Source organism: Astyanax mexicanus, chromosome 21 (genome assembly GCF_023375975.1).
Source record: "Astyanax mexicanus isolate ESR-SI-001 chromosome 21, AstMex3_surface, whole genome shotgun sequence".
NCBI classification, from domain to species: domain Eukaryota; kingdom Metazoa; phylum Chordata; class Actinopteri; order Characiformes; family Acestrorhamphidae; genus Astyanax; species Astyanax mexicanus.
Window position 1 is genome coordinate 32,013,886 of NC_064428.1, and position 12,730 is coordinate 32,026,615.

General features: G+C 37.9%; 1 protein-coding gene across 2 annotated transcripts in view; it reads right to left on the reverse strand.

The window, feature by feature from the left end:
- The window catches only part of ppp1r9alb (protein phosphatase 1 regulatory subunit 9A-like B), a 42,631-nt gene extending 39,490 nt beyond the window's left edge, over nt 1–3,141 (reverse strand). For both annotated transcript variants that reach the window (XM_049469700.1, XM_049469699.1), the window contains exon 1: nt 2,980–3,141. The gene's annotated coding sequence lies outside the window, so the exon portion shown is untranslated. The remainder of the gene's footprint in view (nt 1–2,979) is intronic.
- Nucleotides 3,142–12,730: the final 9,589 nt, after the last annotated feature.

A 12,730-nucleotide genomic window follows, 5' to 3' on the forward strand; every position in this document is an offset into this window, starting at 1 on the left:
TAAATCTTTGGAAATCATACAATAATCTGTGTTTAATTGTTTTGCTCTAGTATTGCTTGGTATTATCAATTATAAACTGTGATTCTTAGCATTGGTATCAAAATTGCAATTTGCTTGTACTGGTACAACCTTAATGTTAACCCATCATACAGTAAGTATGGTAAGAAAACCAAAATGTAGGTCAATGTATATGTGTACAGTGACCTATATCTTGCTATATATAAACACAGACATAGACATAGATAGTGGATCATTTAATGTCGTCTTTAGGTGGGTCGGTTAGTCTCCATCAAAAACCACTAATTATCCATTAGAAAATTGAAAATCTTTCAAAATCTAATCCATTCATTCTGTTGTACTGAGTGATGCAAATAATGCTGAATCTAATCAACATATCTACACATCTACCTGTAAAACACAAAAACACAACCTACCAAACAGCTGTTACCATTACCAATGAATTAATCAACAATCTGCTCTGTCCAGATAATCTGTGCATGTTCCTGTTGTGCTGAGCAATGCAAAAAATGCTGAATCTATAAACTTATCTAGATAAATCTTTCTTTTTCTACCTATAATTAAAACATAAAAACACCACCCATTACACACGACTACAAAACCACCAGAGACCCAAAACAACCTCTAATACAACCAATGCATTAATCAATCATCTGCCCTTACCAATGATTAGACACCATTTTAAAATCACCAAAAACACAAAATTATCTTTTAACTGTTTTTTGTTTTTTGGTCAAACAGCAGCAGTATATTTCTGTCCAGATTAAAGGTAATAAGCTGTTGCTGAGCAATAGGAATGGGCGATATGGCTCTAACATAATATCACGATATTTCAGGGTATTTTTGCGATAACGATATACTTGGCGATAAAGGAAAACTAAAATAATTAATTCATTTCAGGAATATAGTATAATAGTATAACAGTATAATCATAATGTGGCAAAATAAATAATATAGCATAAAATAATATAATGCAGCAAAAAATATTGCAGAATATTTAGTGCATGCATATAAACTGCAAACTAAAACAATTATACAATAAATACCCCTAAAGCTTCACAGTAAATAATAGACTACTTTTAAGACAGAACAGCCCTATTATCACGATATGGATTTTTAATATCATGATATTTCTGTGTCACGATATATTGTACACGATATAATATTGCCCACCCCTACTGAGTAATGCAAATAATGCTGAATCTATAAACATATTTACATGTATACCTCTCTATCTACCTATAACTAAAACATTTAAACACCACCTACATTACAAAACATTACACACCACTACAAAACCACCAAAGAACAAAACCAACCTCTACTGGTTTATATGGTTAAACAGCTGAAGTAGAACCCATTCCATTTTAAAAACATGAAAAACAAAAATAATCCTTACCAGTGGTTTCTATGGACAATCTACCTACCAATACAACAATCTGCTCATTAGACACCATTTAAAATGACCTAAATTAATAATTGGATTAATTGGTTTCTATGGTAAATCAATATCAGTATATTCATGTCCAGATAAGTTGGGAATTATTACACATCTCTCTCTCTCTCTCTCTCTCTCTATATAACTATCTACCTATAAAACATAAAAAAACACCACCTACCTATCATTACAAATTCATCAGAGACCGAAAACAAACATCTACTATGCATTACAAATGCATTAATCAATCACCTGCCCTTACCAATGATTAGACAGCATTTTAAAATCACCAAAAACACAAAATTATCGTTTAATTGGTTTCTATGGTCAAACAGCAGCAGTATATCTCTTTCCAGAGTAAAGGTAAGAAGCTGGGAAGAAGATTTATCTACCAATTTCTACCAATAAAACATAAAAAACACCACCTACCAACCATCACACACCATTACAAAACCACCAGAGACCAAAACCAACCTCTAATACATTCTATGGTTAAACAGCTGTAGTAGAACCCAGTCCAGAGTAAAGGTACCATTTATACACTAATATATTGCCAATGCATTAACCAATCATCTGCCCTTACCAATGATTAGACACCATTTTAAAATCACCATTTAAAATCAACAAAAACACAAAATTATCATATAATTGTTTTTTTTTTAAGGGTCAAACAGCAGCCAGCAGTATTTCCAGAGTAAAGGTAAGAAGCTGGGATTGTTGTGAGCCATGCAAACAATACTGAATTTATTAACATATCTACATAACTCTCTCTCTCTCTCTCTATCTCCAATAAAGAGATTTAACTACCAATGATTTATCTACCAATTTTTACCAATAAAACATAAATAACACCACCTACCAACCATCACACACCACTTCAAAACCACCAGAGACCAAAACCAACCTCTACTTGTTTCCATGGTCAAACAGCTGTAGTAGAACCCAGTCCAGAGTAAAAGTACCATTTACACACTAATATATTGCCAATGCATTAATCAATCATCTGCCTTTACCAATGATTAGACACCATTTTAAATCACCATTTAAAATCACCAAAAACACAAAATTATTGTATTTTTTTTTTATTATTTTTTATGGTCAAACAGCAGCAGTATTTATAAAGTAAAGGTAAGAAGCTGGGAATGTTGTGAGCCATGCAAACAATACTGAATTTATTAACATCTCTCTCTCTCTCTCTCTCTCTCTCTATCTCTATCTCTATCTCTCTCTCTCTAATAAAGAGATTTAACTACCAATGATTTATCTACCGATTTTTACCAATAAAACATAAATAACACCACCTACCAACCATCACACACCACTTCAAAACCAGCAGAGACCAAAACCAACCTCTAATACATTCTATAGTTGAACAGTTGCAGTAATACTCAGTGCAGAGTGAAGGTTGTTGGTTATCTGGGCTAATAAAGTTTGTATCTCTGAAACGCTGCTGAGCTCTTCTTCTCCAGCTCTACAAACCGGATCTGAGAACTTCGATACTTTATATCAGAGACAGTACTCACCGCGTGCGCGCGCGCACAGGACCAGAACCAAAACCAGCACGAGGACCAGGACCAGAACCAGCACCTACATTATTCACGTCCAGGAGCAGCCGAGTACAAACTTATCCAGTCCTCCCCTGCGCCTCCTGCTCTCTCTCTCTCTCTCTCTCTCTCTCTCTCTCTCTCTCTCTCTCTCTCTCTCTCTCTCTCTCTCAGAGGCGCGCTCCCGACCCCGTGCGCGTGCGCGCTAGCAGCCTCTGGGAAAAGCCGTGGGAAAAAATGCCAGTCCTGGGCAACCACATATCAGAGCATCCAGAGCCTGGAATTAACTTTATTCCTCTACAATAAAACATCTAAAACGGCTTCCAGGTGGCTGTGAAGCAGTGAGAAATATTAAATGCTAATAATTTAACATTTAGATCTGGTCTAAATTAGTTAATAATATTTTTTTTATTATTTGTTTCAGTTCGGGCACCAAAACGCCTCAAAAGAAATCACGTGAGGACATTCTTTCTCTTCTGATTGGTCTGGTCTGTCTGGTGTGGAGGAAGAAAGTTAATTTAGCAATTTATAAATGTTGCCATTTTTTTTTTGCACTATAAGGCGCACTTAAAATCCTTCAATTTTCCCCCCAAAAAATACAGTGAGCTTTATAATCCGGTGCACCTTATGTATAAATTCTACCAGTCAGGTATTAAAGAGCAGTAAAGCCACTCTGCTGAAGTACAGTTTATTATAAAAGAGTTTCTGTGAAGTTTCTCCAGCACTGAGGCTGGAGCAGTATTAGCATTAGCCGCTAACCGCACTAACCACACTAACGATGAAAAAAATGCTAATTCTTTCGCCGTTCAGAGGTGAGTATATCAGACTGTAGTCTACATGTTTACAGTGTTAAAACGAGCTACATGGGACGAATGCTAGCTGATGAGTTACCACAGTTATCAGAACATTCAAGGTTTCTCAGTGTAGCACTGACAGGCGGCATTTACTAGTGCTAAGCACTGATAACTACACTAAAATATTGGAAATCTAAGCTTACTGTAAATAAACAGAAGCACTTTACTTGCCATAAAGTCTGTAAGATACAGATAAAAAAGTTATCCACAATAAGCAAAACCTTGATCAACAGGTCCACCTTTGGATCATTAATAAATTCCCTGTTTTTTATGCTAACAGCCTCAACAGGATAGGAGTGGGGTAACTGTAATGCTAACAGCCAGACTCAACAAGGTGGGAGTGGGATTAGCCACGATGCTAACAGCCAAACTCAACAGGGTGAGAGTAAGTTAGCCGTGATGCTAACAGCCAAACTCAAGAGAATGGTACTGGGTTAGCTGTGATGCTAATACTAGGTTAGTCACTGTAATAATAGTCAGCCTTGGTAGGGTTGGAGCCACAATGCTAACAGACACCAGCATAAATAAGTTAGTTGACCAGCCAAACCAAGCATGGACAAAATTAAATGCTACATATGTTGGTCAAGGGCTGGTTAACCAGCTTGCTTACCAGTATCAGGTATGTTTTCTCCTGGATGACCACCTTGAATATTAAAGACCATCTACTTAGACCATCTGCAACCAGCTACCAGCCGAAGCTGTTCTTCTGCTGTATTTTTCGTTATGGAATTCCTGTGGACTGGATGTTGCAGAATTTAGTGTGAAGTGTTCTGTGGTTTAAATGTCCTGGTACAGGCTTCTACCAGGATTCACTGGAATCAGTGTGTTTGCTTTTGTGTTGTTTATTAGATTACTACATCTCTGGCAGATCTATTTATATATATATATGAAGACAGTGGCCTGTCCAGCGGGAGAACATGCCCATTTTGAGAAGCGTGGTGGTTGTGGAGATCTGTGGACGGTTTGGAAAGCATTTAAAGCCTGTTTGATTGCTGTCTGTGAAACGTTTAATGCCTAATTTAACTCGCGAAAATTGGCACTAGCAGGTGAAACAAGTCCAAAGTCTCAGCTTGATGCCGGTCTTCTAAAGCAGAACTGACATGCAGGAGCTTTTGTCTGTCCCACACACACATACACATTCATTTAGGTCACCATCTTAGAGTCTCTGATGAGGGTAGAGCAGAGGGAAGGAGGGAAGAGGAGGAATGGAAGAGAAAGAAGAGGTGTTTGAGTGAGGGTTAAGATATAAAAGAAGAGTGGATGACAAAAATATTGTTAAAAAATCTATTATATTGTATTGGAACTGATACTCAGAGTGTGCTGTGATGCTACTTAGCAGTTCAAAAAGAGGCGGAGTCTGACTTCACATGTATCGGAGGAGGCATGTGCTAGTCTTCACCCTCCTGGTGTGCTGGGGCGTCACTAGTGATAGGGGGAATCTTAATGAGTGGGTTGGGTAATTGGCCTTGTAAACTGGGGAGAAAATGGGAAAATAATTAGAAATAAAATGATAAAAAAAATATATTATTTAATGAGCAGTGGCTCTCTCTTTTAATGGTGGTCTACTGATGAAGACCCTTATCCAGCATCCACACTAACACCAGAGCAAATAACACACAACCGGTGGAATTGCCAGAAGTATGCCAAGCATGCTGGGTGCTCCAATCGAACTGCAGAACTCACAATGCAATAGACTATGACATTGCTGTGCTTTCCATTGGCTCTAGGTTTTTTTTTTTTTTGTTGCATTATATCTATAATATTTATTATATATTGTTAATAGTTTAGCTTCCATCTTCCTCTAGGTGGCGCCCATGTAACAACAGCTTTCGTTAGTCATAGTGGGCGCTGTCCCTGGATATGGCTGGTAAAACAAGTTTGCTGAAAGGTTGGGTGTTTATAGGATGTTGGATGTGTTAATTTGATTAATAGATCGCTGTTTGAGATTAGCAGAGTTTGTTTTAACCAAGATTTCTGGGCAACATAAACTGAATTGGTCGGAGTCATTGGAAGACCTTGCCTGGGTCTTTCCCAGCTTCTATGCTTCCAGCGAGACTTTTAACTAGATGATTAGTACATTGCTGTAAGGATTTGATTCCATTCAGCCACTATAAATCATTGGAAAGATCATGTTCTGAAGGTGCACGATTATTTCTGGTGCTCCAACTCATCCCAAAAACCCATTTATGTCAGCAGTATGCAAAACTCACTTTCTGCATGCTTTTGCATTTCCTCTTGGAGTTCCTCTTGACTAACTCTATAAACAGTCCAACCATGAAAACAAAAACTTCCATCTGTTTTCTGTATATCAGTTGAAATTTAGTTGAGTTTGGTCTCAGGAATCATATGCTTCTATGAGCCATTTGGATGTTCTTCCCTTATTGTAACGTCACGATAAGAAAACCTGCATAGAACCACCCTGGCACCACTCCTCACCTGGCAACCCCCTACCAGAGCCCCACCCACTAGTTCAGTAGAAACAAAATGCAATTTTAGTCATTTTGTTTGAGAATCTCGGACAGTACACCTAGCAAGAATCTGCTAGGAGACTTTTTCTGAGGGAGGAATCTATACCTTCTGTCTGGGACTGAAGTGGCAAGAGTAAAGCTGGTGAGATCTTTTGGTGTGAGAGTGATTTTGTGCAAAGAACTTCATGAACATGTTTTGTATAGCCCATAAACCTATTCTAACTTATGTAAAAAGAAGTATATGTATTAAATCTATAGGTTAAAGGCTATATGTTCTCTTTAAAGAAGCTGAATGCTGCGTTTGTTAGAAGGGGTTTCCATAAACACTATGAAAAGCAGAGGATTATTATAGTGAATAAGTTATAGGCCCTGCTATAGGCAACGTGTATGCCAAATTACATTAGTCCTGAGGGTTATTGCTTGTTGTAAAGCTTTAGAGAGAGAGAGAGAGAGATTGTGGATCCACTGACAGATGGCATTTTACAGCCGTACATATTGAGAGTAGATTATCTGTGCTGATCCCCTGTACGCCGTGTCACACATTTACACTTACAGCTTATCAGTATGGAGCCTATATTCATTACTACATGAGTACGACTGTCTTTTATGGTAATCTGAAACCAGTTTTACACTTCCTGCTGCTTTATTTAATAGGCAACCAGTTCTAAGGTCAACGTGGACATAGAACATCTTCATCTTGTAATCTACATAACATACAATAACAGTTTATCTGCAGGGCTGTAATTTTTAAGTACATACATGGAAACTGAGGTAGATACACACCAATCAACATAATATAATAACATAATGGCAATTGGCAATTTACTTGTTTTCACACCCATTATCCTTTTTTTAGCTTCACTGATCATATAGGAGCATTTGTATGTAATTTCATAGGTTCTACAATGGTTATTCAATGGTTAGGACCCCACAGAACCACCACATACTGTAGCAACTAGTGTATTATTTGGGTGTAGTCTTAGAAACTGCAGCAGTGCTGCTGGAGTTTTTAAACTTATAACGCTGTAGCCCCACCCACAAAACCATTGGACGCTACCATTATTAAGGGGGACTAATAAACAAACAAACACACTAACATATACAATAACAATAACACAAATCAAACACACTACTGATAGTAGTTATTTACAGACATATCTTACCAAAATAGTGCACTTTACGAGTAAGTATCAATAAAACACATAACTTATAACATTTCCCTTTCCCCTCCCCCCCCACCCCCACAGGTTTTATGGAGCAGCAGTCTCGCCCCTTCCCCACTTGTGAACCTAGGGCTCTTCCATCACCAATAAGAGAGCTGGCTGACCGCAAGTCTCCTAAGGAAAGTTATCAGGTACCTACATGCAAATCTCTGAGTTTCATCACCTCGTATTTAATAAATTAGATATTTGAACCACTGCTCTAGTCCTTCATCAGTGCTTACAGGACATTGCCTACAGGACACTACTATTGGATTATTATCTGTCCAGCAATGACACTAAGATGTTTAAAAACTCCAGCAGCACTGCTGCATCTGATCCAGTTACTCTACCAGCACAACACATTTTAGGTTTGCTCATTTCTTTTACTTTTTTTTTTTATACTTTATTTAGAGAAAAATATTTTTACAGTTACAAAATTACAAAAAGCATGCAATATTACATATAAAATAAAAAAAAAGTTACAGTCCCATTTTTTATTTTGTTGTTTCTTTTTGTCCATAGTCCTTCTCCTCTTTAATTCTCTTACAATATGATTAAAAACCGTAGTGCTTGGAACAAGTGCTTGTTCTCGTTTTCCATAGATGATTTTTTGCGATTAATATTTTTAACCATATTATTTCTTGTTCTTCTTTTTGTATTGATGAATTAAATAATGTGTATGCTATTGTTTTCATATTTATTTGTATATTTCTATTTATATCTTTTAGTTTTTCCCAGGTTTATTTGGATCTATTACATTCTAATAAGAAATGTTCAAGGGTTTCGTCATGGTTACAGTTGGGCATTGGGCATTTAATAAGAAATAAGCCATGAAGTATCTCTAACATTAACAGATAGAATTTTACTATTGATATTATCACATGCTAACTTATTTCCACATCTAATTTTAGATCTTTAAATAAAATAATATTACCATAGGTATCATTACATATTGTTTCATATATATATATATATATATATATATATATATATATATATATATATATATATATATATATATATATATATATATATTTTTTTTTTTTTTTCATTATTAATCCAGTGTATAAGTCTACTGGTGGTCCAAACATCTTACATCTGAGCTCATGTATTTCCATTGGCTCCAGCATCATCATCATTGGGTCCCTACCCAAACTGTTCAAAAGGAGCACAAAGTAAGCTTTCCAAAAAAAAAATCAGTCACTTTGGGTTACGTAAGCGTGAGACACATTCCACATTAAAAATAGAAGCAGAAACCAGAAAATCAAAGTACATTAGAGAAGCAAAAGCAAAAGAAAAGACAGAAATGCGCCTCTTACCATGCCTCAGATCTGTCTGCTGGGAGGAGGGTGAGGATTATTAGAAGAGTTAGACTGAGCTGAGGTTGTCTAAGTTGTCTATATCGCTTCTATTAAGTCCTATTTGAGTGAGTAATGGCTTCTCCCTCGTTTTTCACCGGTGGGAAAGCGATGGTATGGTAATGCATTACTGACGTCCTTTCTTCTTGGCCTGGGTTTGTTTCATGGCCTGAATTTGGTGCTGTTTTCCCCAGGTGGCCTCCGGACCTAGATTTATAAAAATATCCCCCAATCAAAGAGGCAGAGAGTGAGCGAGAGAGAAGGAGAGAAAGAGAGAGAGAGAGAAAGCGAGAGAGAATATAAATATAGTAGCATCTGATCTTCTCCCACTGATTAAGTGTGATACAGATTTACATTAAGGTGTCTAATTAAGAGCTATTAAGCTAATATTGTTTAATTTCTCCAAAAAACCTTTTCCACTTTTTACATTTTGCCCTAATTTAAATTAGGCAGTTGTTTCTCCCATTACAGACCAATAAGAAATGCTCCAAAGTGGATAGAAGTGAACTGGAAACTGTAAAAACAAATATCAAATCAGATCTTAGAACTCAAACTGAAAGTTTGATTTAACTCAACTTCATTTAGTCTAAAATAATAGTTGTGTAAGCTGCTTAGTCTGTAATGTCTAATACAGTCTAAATAAATGAAAGCACCTTTACATTTCCAAATTTCAACTTAAATGGACCAATAGAAATGCACTAACATTTTGTTAACTCAACTTGGAACCAGCAGGAATTGGTTTCACTGGGTGTTATAAAAGGGGAGCTTCGGATCAGTAGGTTGTCGGTTCAATCTCCTAAACCAGCAGGAATTTTGTTTCATTGGGTGTTAAAAAAGAGGAGCTTTGGATCAGAAGGTTGCTGGTTTAATCCTGAGGACCAGCAAGAATTAAGGGTATAGGGGGTTAGAAAAGAGAAACCTTCTGAGGCCAGAAGGTTATCAATTCAATTCCCAGGACCAGCAGGAATTGGTTTCATTGTGTGTTATAAAAGAGGAGCTTGGTTACCAGTTATAATTAGGATCTTGAGACCAGAAGTTTGCTGGTTCAATCCCTAGGACCAGCAGGAATGTGTGTTTTTGTGGATTAGAAAAGAGAAGTGTGTGACCAGAAGGTTGCTGGTTCATTCCACAGGACCGACAGGAATTTGGGTTATTGGGGATTAGAAAGGAGAAGCCGGTGATGAGAAAGTCTCCAGTTCAATTCCCTGGACTAGCAGGAATTGGTTTCATTGGGTGTTATAAAAGCGATGCTTGGGACCACTAGGTTACCAGTTATAAATTAGGATCTTGAGACCAGAAGGTTGCTGGTTCAATCCGCAAGACCAGCAGGAATTTGATTTATTGGCAGTAAAAAAATGGAGCTCAGGACCAGAAGGTTACCAGTTTATTCCCTGACCCAGCAGGAATTAAGGAAAAAAGCGTTAGAAAAGAGAAAGCTGGGGTCAGAAGGTTACCAATTACATTCCCAGGACCAGCAGAAATTCAGGTTATTAGGGGTTAAATAGGAGTAGCTTGGGACCAGAAGGTTGCTGGTTCAATCTCCAGGACCAGCAGGAATTTGGTTATTATGCTTTAAAAAAAAGATTAGCTTGGGTAAGAAAAGAGGAGCCTGTAACCAGAGGGTTGCAGGAATTTGGATTATTGTGGATTAGAAATAAGGAGCCAGGGACCAAAAGGTTACCAGTTCAATCCCCTGGACCAGAAGGAATTGGGTCTATTCAGGGAAAGAAAAATATGCTCAGAACCAGCAGGAATTGTTGTTATTGGGGATTAGGGAATTAAGGGTATAGGGGGTTAGAAAAGAGAAACCTTCTGGGGGCAGAAGGTTATCAATTCAATTCCCAGGACCAGCAGGAATTGGTTTCATTGTGTGTTTTAAAAGAGGAGCTTGTGACCAGAAGCTTGCTTGTTCAATCCGCAAGACCAGCAGGAATTGGGTTTATTGGAGATTAGAAAATAGAAGCTTGGGACCAGACAGTTGCTGGTTCAATCTCCAGCACCAGCAGGAATTGAGCTCATTGGGTGTTATAAATAAGGAGCTCATGATCAGAGGTTACCAGTTAAATCTCCTGAAGCACCAGGAATTGGGATTATTAGAGTTTGTAGAAGAAAGACTTAGAACTAAAATGTTGCTAATTTAATCCATCGACAAAAGTTTTTTTTTGAGGTTTCTGGGTTCAATTCTGATCAGAGAACTTTTGGTTTGAGGCCAGAAGGTTGTAGGTTCAATCCCCTTGATCTACAGGCCTTGGAATAATGAAAACCACGTACGAATACTGAACTACGTGAACTAAAAATGACAAACGTGAAATCATTAGTTCTTTCTCAGAAGGCCTAGAAGGCCCTGGGGGTTCCCCTCTGATCATTTCTAAACTGGGGCACTCCAGCAAAAGCCTCAATTCCCAGTTAAAATCTATTACATTCAGAGCAGGTGGCTGATTCCAGACTCATCCTTAAACTGCACAGCAGAGCAGCAGTGGATCGTGACGCCGCTGCTGAACTCTGCGGCTGGATTTGTGGAGACGACGACTTTTTGAAGTGTGGTGGGAAGTTCTCCTGGCAGGGTGTTCTCAGACAGATGGTGATCTATTTTCTCCCGGTATTTGCCCGTTTCCCACGCGCTTTGGGTCACAGTGATACAGATTTAATCACGAGGACCTCCTTTAATGCGGCGCGTGGATAACAATGAGCCTCCCACAGCCAGACTAATTTAAGATCTGGTGTGAAGAGCTTCTGTATTGATGTGTAAAGTGCTGGGTTACCTTAAATGCACAAGATATGGCTAATCTGGAACTGGAAGGAGCATCATTTGGGCTTGAATAAGTTTGGATGGAAAATATTTATATATATTTGCATTAATAAATATTTTTTGAGGTAACTAAAGGGTTGTTTGGATGAGACTTTGATGCACATAACTGAATTTAACATTAAAATGTGGTGAAAAACAATGATGGCATTACCCAGCACTAGTCACTAGATCACTTTAACAATCTAGCCCAAATGCTAACTCATGCTAACTGCCTTGATAACTCACGATAATGCGATGCTCTTAAATATATATTTGCAAGATTGAGGACACAGTGGCATTCGATGCTGAATATGGATGCAAACTCTCAAATGTTAAAATGAATTAAAATAACCCTTTCCTTCTATGCTATTGGTTGTGATGAATTACTTAGTAATGGTTAAGTAACATAGCTGAAGCACAGTGATTACTTGTTAAAGAGAAATAAAGAGAGCCTTTTAGATACAGGGGCTGGACAATGAAACTGAAACTAATTTATTGTGGTGACGGACAGTTCTGGTGGAAACAGGAGAGTTGAGGTGCACATTGAATTCTGCCGTGATTTGATCAGCCGTGGTTTTATGTTTTTTGGATACAATCCGGGTTAGCACCCGAACATCCCTCTCAGACAGCTTCCTCTTACAGCATCCACAGTTAATCCTGTTGGATGTGGTTGGTCCTTCTTGGTGGTATGCTGACATTACCCTGGATACTGTGGCTCTTGATACATCAAAAAGACTTGCTGTCTTGGTCACAGATGCTCCAGCAAGACGTGCACCAACAATTTGTCCTCTTTAGAGAACAAATTGTCACCCATAATGTTGTGTGCATTGCAATATTTTGAGCAGAACTGTGCTCTTACCCTGATAATTGAACCTTCACACTCTGCTCTTACTGGTGCAATGTGCAATTAATGAAGATTGGCCACCAGGCTGCTCCAATTTAGCCATGATGAAACCTCCCACACTAAAATGACAGGTGTTTCAGTTTCATTGTCCAACCCCTGTAGATGCCAATGCTTTTCAAGCTTTTTTTTTAGAATATGTAGATGCTGCTTTTGCTA